The sequence below is a fragment of the Physeter macrocephalus genome, chromosome 4, assembly GCF_002837175.3.
Source record: "Physeter macrocephalus isolate SW-GA chromosome 4, ASM283717v5, whole genome shotgun sequence".
NCBI lineage: Eukaryota > Metazoa > Chordata > Mammalia > Artiodactyla > Physeteridae > Physeter > Physeter macrocephalus.
In genome coordinates, this window is record NC_041217.1 from 1555210 (window position 1) to 1563867 (window position 8658).

The following is an 8658-nucleotide window of genomic DNA, read 5'->3' on the forward strand; positions in this document are numbered from 1 at the left end:
CAACCATGGTTCCTTTCTTTCACCCTCCACATCCAGTCAACCAGGGAGAGCTAGTAAATCTACTTCTTATGCATTTCTTGACTCCGTCCACTCCTCTGTATCCCCATGGCCGCTACCTGAGTTCAGGCCACCGTATGCTCCAGCCTGAATTACTACCTCAGCTTCCTCCCTCAGTTACCCCCAACAATCTTTCCTCCACATTGCAGCATGAATGAGAAATAAACCATTGCTGTTGTGTGCCACTGAGACTTGGGGTCACTTGTTACTGCAGCATAACTTGGTCCAAGCAGATGATACCTAACTTCTTTCAGTTCCTTGGATGTGCCATACTCTCACTTTGGGCCTTTCCCTCCTCCTCTTTTTCCTGTTTCAATTGTCCCAATTTATCTTTGGCCTTTCAGATCTCAGCTTAGATGTCATTTCCTCTGGAAGCCCTTCTCTTTTTCCCCATGTCTGGTTTGTGTTCCCATCCTACACACTCCTCTGACATTCTGTACGTCCCCTGTCACAGCACTTACCGTGTAATTATCGCCCCACCTCTACTGTAAGACAGAGACTATTCTTTCTTGTTCATCATTGTATTCCTATGCTTGCCATGTGGTAGATGCCAGAAATCCCTTGAATGAGTAAATCAATTTTTAGAACTTGAAGATTTTGTCATAGTGTTTATTGGGAAAAGTCACTGAAGGCAGAAAGTAGTTGAGTCCAAGTTGTGGTCTGATTCATTGTGATGATACAAGTGAAAAAAATATCCATGGCAGCCAAATGCTATCAACCTGTGCTTTCCTGTCGTCCCCTCGATGTAAGTTATATGGGTTTCCAAGCCTCCCATACTAAAAGAATAAGGAGTAATATATATATTTATAACTGAATCACTTTGCTGTACAACTGAAACTAACACAACATTGTAAATCAACTATACTCCAATTTTTTTAGAAAAAGGAGTAGCTATAAACGAATAGGTGTGAGACTGAAGGTCCCCAGAATCAGAGAACGATAGGCATTATTATTTCTGTACCTGTCTGAACAGCACATGAGGATAATATACAGGTCAGCTCACATTCTTGCAGTATTTCCGGTTCTAAGACACAGCCTAAGGCAAACTCTTAGCATAGTTATGCAGGATGTACGCATTCCACAACTCTTGTCTAACTGAGTCACCCTGGATAGTTTCCTGTCCCTCCCTGCCATAAAGCATAATGCACAAGAGCAATACATTCATCATGCCGTCTGTGATTCCCACGTGAACTACCGTAGGTAAGGCTTTCTGTGGTCCCACAATTAAAAGACCATCTGAAAACCATGTCGGTGAAGACTTGTTGTGCAGAAAGCAGGAGTCGCAGCTTAGGTTAATTAGACTGTGCTTGGTGAGACCTAAGAGGAAATCTGACTCTGAGCTCATTACTAAAGAGCATACGGCGGGGTAGAGCCACATGTGCGGCCTGAGTGGTTCTGAGGTTGACTTATTAACCCCAGAAGATGAAGGGCTTGATGTTTAACAGTAGGCTTCATGTAGCATGCCTAACTCACGTGCAGAAATGAGTTTAACTCACTAGGCTATACATTAAGAATGAAACATCCCACATGTAAAAATTGCCTAGTATTTGAAAAAGAAAAAACAGAAGAAAAAGACTCACTAGTTTTCTGAAAGTCATAGTAAGAATAGGCATGTATACAGCAAGGGTCCAAATCTTCTATGAGAAAACTGATGAGTGTCAGGCAGGGCAGGGTTATGCAACACGTATTAGCTTGAACTATTTCTGAGGTTTCCAAAGGATTAGAAAGTGCTGGGAATGCTAGAAAGGATGGTTAGAACCAGGTCCCTTGATTGAAAGTTAAGGGGACATGGTTTTAGGCCCAATGTAAAGAAGAACTTGTGAATGGAGTCTAAGGGATTTAGGAGACAGACCTGAGCTTCAGTTCCTGCTCTTCCACTACTACCTGTGTGACCCGGGGCAACTTAATTACCTGTTTCTTCATTAGTGCTATTCGGATAAAATACCTACTTTATAAGATTGTACTGAGAATTAAACATGATAATGTTTGTAAAATGCTTTGCACAATGCTGGCTAATTAAATGGTAATTATAATCAAGCAGAGATCTCCAATGAAGAACAGGGCTTCCCTGTAAGGTAAGAAGTTCACTGCCTCTAAAAGTACTTAATAAGTCAATTGGTCATGTGCGGTAAAACAATTCCTCCTGTCTGGGTACGGAGAGTGGCAGGGACTACAATTGAACTCTGGTGAATGCATTCAAATCTAAGATTCTAAGACATATTGATGCTTAAATTTCTTTGTACACACTGATTCTAAAATAAAATGGCCCCCAAATACACAAAACTAAAATTGCTGGAACTACAGGGAAAAATGGACAGATCCACCATTTTAATAAGAGATTGACTGACCTATTTTATCTATTAATGGGTGATAGATAGGCATACTGATAGGCAAATCTGAACATGAGCATTAGTAAAGACGTAAAAAGTCTGAACTACCAAGCTTGATTTATTTGATACACAACCCTGCACCTATCTACCTGCTGGTGAAATCAACATTCTTCTTTGGTTTAGACTATTTCTAAAAATTGACCATGGAACAGCTCATACAGCAAGCCTCAAGGATCTTTGATTCTCTGGCCACAATGCAACAAATATATATGTACAAAACATAAATATGTTTTGAATTAAAAAGTCCTTAAATAACTCATGGTTTAAAGAAGAAATAACAATGGACATTTTAATATACCAGAACTGAATAAAAATACTATGTATCAAAACTTGTGGGATGCAGAAAAAGCAGTAATTTGAGGAAAACTTATAGCCTTAGATGCTTGTATTAGAAAAATAGAAAGATTAAAGATGAATAGGCTAAACTCATTAACTGAAAAATAGAATAATCTGAAGACAGTAGTAGAGCAAGAAAAAAAAACATAAATCAGTGAAATGGAAAACAAACTTGCAATAAAGAGGATCAACAAGGTCAAAAGTTGATTCTTGGAAAACGTACAATGAGACAAACTTTCTGGTGAGATGGATTAAGAAAAAAATGAGAGAAAGATCAAGTCAGTATTAATGAAAAAAAGACATAATATTATATATAAAACACATTTTAAAAATATAAAATGAAGAACTTTCTGAAAGTAAATATGAAACAGTTGAAAAGAACACTAAAACATATAACTTAGCAACACTGACCCAAGAATTCCTTAAGAAAGGCTGAATAGTTCAATGACTGTGAAAAACAATAAATCTAAAGGTAAAAATCTTTCTACCCACACACAAAAAACTCGACACCCAGATAATTTATAGGGAGTTCTGCCAAACTTTCAGCAGACAGGTCTTTTCAATATTATATAATTTATTCCAGAGAATAATGGAGGAAAAAAAAGAAATATTCCCCAATTCATTCTCTGATGGCTGTAAAACCATGGATAGTGTGAGAAAGGAAAATTAGAGATCAATTTTACTTATAAACATAAACTTAAAAATCCTAAACAAAATGTTAACATAAAATATCAGATATATAAAATATATTATGGCCAAATTAGGCTTATTTCAGGAATGCAAAGGTGTTTAACATTTGAAAAACCTTTAAATTATAAATATAATTCTTCATATTTCTAGATAAGGGGGATATGCTTTTGCTGATCTCAACAGATTAAAAAAGAGAGGAAAAAAGCATTTGATAAAATCCAATACTCTTTCATGGTGAAACTTTTAGCAAATTCAGAATGAAACAGAACTTCCTTAACTCGATAAAGGGTATTTGAAAAACCTGCAACACACGTCATTCCTAATGAGGAAACGTGTGAATTAAAGTATTTTAAAACCAGGAACTAGATAAGAATGTCTGCTATCATCACATGTATTCAACCCCGTGCTGGAGATGGTAGCCAGCATGATAAGGTAAGAGAAAGAAAAGGAAAGGAAAAACAAAACTGTCATTACTTAAGATGTGACCCTCTAAATAGAAAACTAAAAATAATCTACGTATTATTGGAAATATGAAGAGCATTTAGCAAGGTGGCTAAAATATCAATATATGAAAATCAATTTCATTTTTATAAACCAGCAAATAATTAAAAAACATAAGTTTAAGGACTTCCCTGGTGGCGCAGTGGTTGAGAATCCGCCTGCCAATGCAGGGGAGAGGGGTTTGATCCCTGGTCTGGGAAGATCCCACATGCCGCAGAGCAACTAAGCCCATGCGCCACAACTACTGAGCCTGCGCTCTAGGGCCTGCGTGCCACAACTACTGAGTCCATGTGCCACAACTACTGAAGCCCGCATTCCTAGAGCCCATGCTCTGCAACGAGAAGCCACTGCAACGAGAACTAAGAGCAGCCTCCACTCGTCACAACTAGAGAAAGCCCGCACGCAGCAACAAAGACCCAACGCAGCCAAAAAAATAAAAAATAAACAAATAAATAAAAAGTCAGGGCTTCCCTGGTGGCGCAGTGGTTGAGAGTCCGCCTGCCGATGCACCACAACAGTGAGAGGCCCGCGTACTGCAAAAAAAAAAAAAAAAAAAAGTCACCCAAGTCTTATTCAAAAAAAACAAAAACATAAGTTTAAGAAATCATTTATGATAATAACATAAACTGTAATGAATCTAGAATAAATCTGACCAAAGATGAGCAAGTGTCTCTAGAGAAAATTAGAAATTCTATAGAAATCATTAAAGAAAACCTAAATAACTAGAGATATATAGCAAAATATTACTATAGGAATTTCAATTCTCCCCCCAAATTGACCTACAGAATTAATGCATTTCCAATCATAATCACATCAGGACTTTTTTGTGGAAATTGACAAGTTGATCCTAAAATGTATATGCAAGAAAAAAGGGCCAAGAATAGCCAAGGCAATCCTGAAGCAAACTTGCTCAACCGGACGGTAAAATGTATAAAGCTATAGTAATTAAGGCAGAAGGGTACTGGCACAGGGACAGAAAACTAGGAAGAGAATAGTGAGTCCAGAAACAGACATTCACACTTTGGAGCCTTGATATATGACCAGAGATAGTACCGCAGGTCACTGGAGAAAGGATTCTAGTCAATGTATGGTGTTTGGACAATTGGCTGGCTATCTGGAAAACAGCAAAGGAAAGGAAATGGATCCCTACTTCATACCAGACAAAACCCAATTCCATATGGATTAATGATTTAAATGTAGAAGGCAAAACTTTAAAACTTTCCCCCAAAATTCTAACAAATACCTTTCAGATAGAGGGTAGACAAGGATTCTTTTTTCTCTTTGATAGACTTTATTTTCTAGAGCAGCTTTAGGTTCACAGCAAGATTGAGAAGGTACAGAGATGCGCCGCCTACCTGCTGCCCCTACACAGGCCCAGCCCCCCCCTTATCAACGCCCCCCAACCAGATGGCATGTTTGCTTCAACGAACCTACAGACATGCATCATCACCCAGCGTCCATGGTTCACATTAGGGTTCACTCCAGTTGTTGTACATTCCACGGGTTTGGACAAAGGTACAATGACATGTGTACCCTGTGACAGTGTCACACAGAATAGCTGCACTGCCCTAAATATTCCCTGCGCTTTGCCCATTCATCCCTCCCTCCCCTCGACCCCTGGCAAGACCAGGATTTTTTTAAGACATCAAAGTTTGCTAATTACAAAGGAAAGGATAGGCATATTTAACTACGCTAAACTTAACATTTATCTAAAGATAGTATAGAAACCAAGAAAGTGAAAAGATCTTGGACTGGACCCTGGCCTGGGGGTGAGGGGGATTGCTCTAAATCAGCGGTCCCCAACCTTTTTGGCACCAGGGACCGGTTTCGCGGAAGACAATTTTTCCACGCACGGGGGTTGGTGGGGGGTAGTGGGAGATATGGTTCAGTTGGTAACGTCAGCCATGGGGAGCGCAGATGCCGCTTCGCTCGCTCACCCGCCACTCACCTCCTGCTGTGTGGCCCGGGGGTTGGGGACCCCTGGTCTAAATGACATTATTGGAACAACTCATGAAATTTCAATGTGGACTATATATTAGACGTTAGTATCATATCAGTGCTAAATTACCTACATTTGAAAATTGTTCTGTGCCAACGTAAGGAAACATCATTGTTTTCAGAGGTGCACGCTGCAACTTACTCTCAAATGGTTCAGCAAAAATAATTTATATATTGTCTCTCTTACACACAAATACAGCAAACTGTGAATCTATGTGAAGGGTATACAGCAGTTCATTGTATTAGTCCCGAAACTTTTCTGTAAGTTTGATATTCTTTTTTCAAAATAAAAAGTCAAAATTTTAAAAAATATTTGAAAACACACGCTATAAACAGGGAGAAAATATTTGCAACACATACAATTGACAGAAGATTGGTATCCAGAATGTTTTTTAAAATAAAAACGCTTAGAAGAGGAAAAGAAACATGAACGAACAATCAGCACATGTTCCACATTATCAGTAATTAGAGAATGCAAATTAAGACCATAATCTTGTACCAATTTACTCTCAGTAAACTAGCAAAAATTAAGAAGTTTGACCAAAACAATGATTGGAAAGAATGTGGAATAACAGGAAAGGGCTGATCCGTGCTGGTGGTAGTATAGATTGGTACCAGCACTTTGAAAACATTTTGGCATCATCGTGTAAAGCTGTATACCCCACCCCTCTGACCCAGTCCTGGCTACTCCTAGGTTCAAATGAGACAAGCGCAAGAGGTGTGCACAGGAAGGCCCTTGCTAGCCTTGTGAATATCACCCAGGCAGGCTCAGGCTTTGTCGGGCATGAGCTTCTGTAATTGGAGAAAAATCACAACGAACTGCAAATGCTGACAAAACCCAGGAAAGTACCATATTAGCTTTTACATTAACTGTCTCACACACCTCTATACCCTTTTCCTTCATTCTTTTGGCTACATATGCTTAACCCCCTCTTTATATGACAATGATTTCCATAATATCATTTTCCATAGAGAAAATGAGAAGATTGCCCTTCTTCTAACATAGTTTACTGAACATTTTTTATTATTAATATTTGGGATGTAGAAAACATGTGTCTTCATATCCAGACAGACTCACTGTCGTTTTGTTATAGGGTTGTGACCTACAAACTCAGGGAATCTGACAAATTTTACTTTGTGTGATTCTCATCATTAAAGAAAACATGTAAAGTGCATTTATAAACATATAAGCATGACTACATTCCTGACAGGAGAGAATTTCCAGGTCAGAACTGGATCCTTCACTTACAATTTTACACATCTGAGTTTTTTCAGATTAGCTTCCAGCTCCCTACATTTCAAACTAGGTTTCTGCCCCAACACACACATGCGTCAGGTGCTGGATGCTGTGGGACATTCCTATTCTGATATGACCATCTGTTCATGCACCTTCCTACCCTGGGGCGAAAAGCAAGAGCCTGACATGAAAGACTGCAAACCTCACACATACTCTCCACTGAACTCGAACGCATCCCTGATGCAACCCACCTGGGCTCAACTCCAAATGCCTGCAGCCATGCATCACCCAAGCTGAAAAGGGCTGAAGGAGGGGGCACAGGAATGTAAAGAGAAAGTGGTCCTCTTCCATCCTGGTTTAAACGTCCTCGTTCTGTAGATTCTACAAAAACATGTGACCACGGGAACACACGGACAAGGCTCCTCTTTCGGGCCGATGGGAGAGACCCATGGGAGGGGCCCTGAAACTCCAATTTCATTAGCTTCATGGTCAGTTTGCCTCCAATAATAACAAAATACTGGAGACAAGTGTCCACAGAAAAATGGATAAACAACTGGACATAAACGACTTCACAGAAACGCAATGTTAGAGCAGTGAAAATAAACGTTCTACAGCTTGCTTACACTTAACAGCTTAGGTGAATCAAAGAAACGTTCAACGATAAAAGCAAATCCCACAAGACTGTGTATCATTTGTATAAAGCTCAAAAAGAGAAAAGTCAAACAATATATCCTCTGGGAATGCCTCCACCTATAATAAAACGACTAAGAACGTCAAGGAGAGACAAAGTTCAGGACAGGGGTGGTCGAGGGAAGAAGCAAGGGGTAGAACCCGGAAGCGCCCGTATATATGCTCCATGTGGATAATGTGGAGTCACAGACTTCCGTTTCCTCGGTGTGCTTTAAAACTTACATATTTGCTCAACATGTGATTTCGTGTGCATCCAGTATTAGCGTGAAAGTGCTGAAGTCCTGGAGCCCCGCGTCCCTCCTTCCGGTCCCACGCTTTCCCCATCACTTCACTGCCAGCGGCTCAGGGACCAGCTCCAGCGAAGTGCGACGCCCCGGGACCCACCCGGCACGTGACTGTGTGACTGTCCCCGCCGTCGGGTGGGGCGGGTGGAAAGGTCCAGAGTATCTCACGTGCACACTAAACCTGCTCCGTTAATTCCAGTTATTCGCCGGCTAGAAGCAGAGTTCGAGGCCCACGGGGCCTCACCCACTCCGCGCAACACCCCCCCACCCCCGCCTCCAAGCTTGCCGACCCCCCACTCCCACCCCCGTCCCCGCCCCTTTCCCGGCGCCTGGACTCTTTTCCTCCAGCCCCGCCCACTCGATTACGAGAACTTTTCCAAGAGGATCCCCACGCCTGCCCCTCCCCACGGAACCCGCCCTCTCCAACCCTTGTCCGGGATTTACAGCGAGCCGGAAGCCGGGAAGGGGGCGTGGA

General features: G+C 40.9%; 1 long non-coding RNA gene across 3 annotated transcripts in view; it reads right to left on the reverse strand.

Annotated features, from left to right (window-relative positions):
* The window catches only part of LOC102983153 (uncharacterized), a 43382-nt gene extending 34965 nt beyond the window's left edge, over positions 1 to 8417 (reverse strand). For all 3 annotated transcript variants that reach the window (XR_003679292.1, XR_002892805.3, XR_003679291.2), the window contains exon 1: positions 8122 to 8417. This is a non-coding gene — a long non-coding RNA (uncharacterized lncRNA). The remainder of the gene's footprint in view (positions 1 to 8121) is intronic.
* Positions 8418 to 8658: the final 241 nt, after the last annotated feature.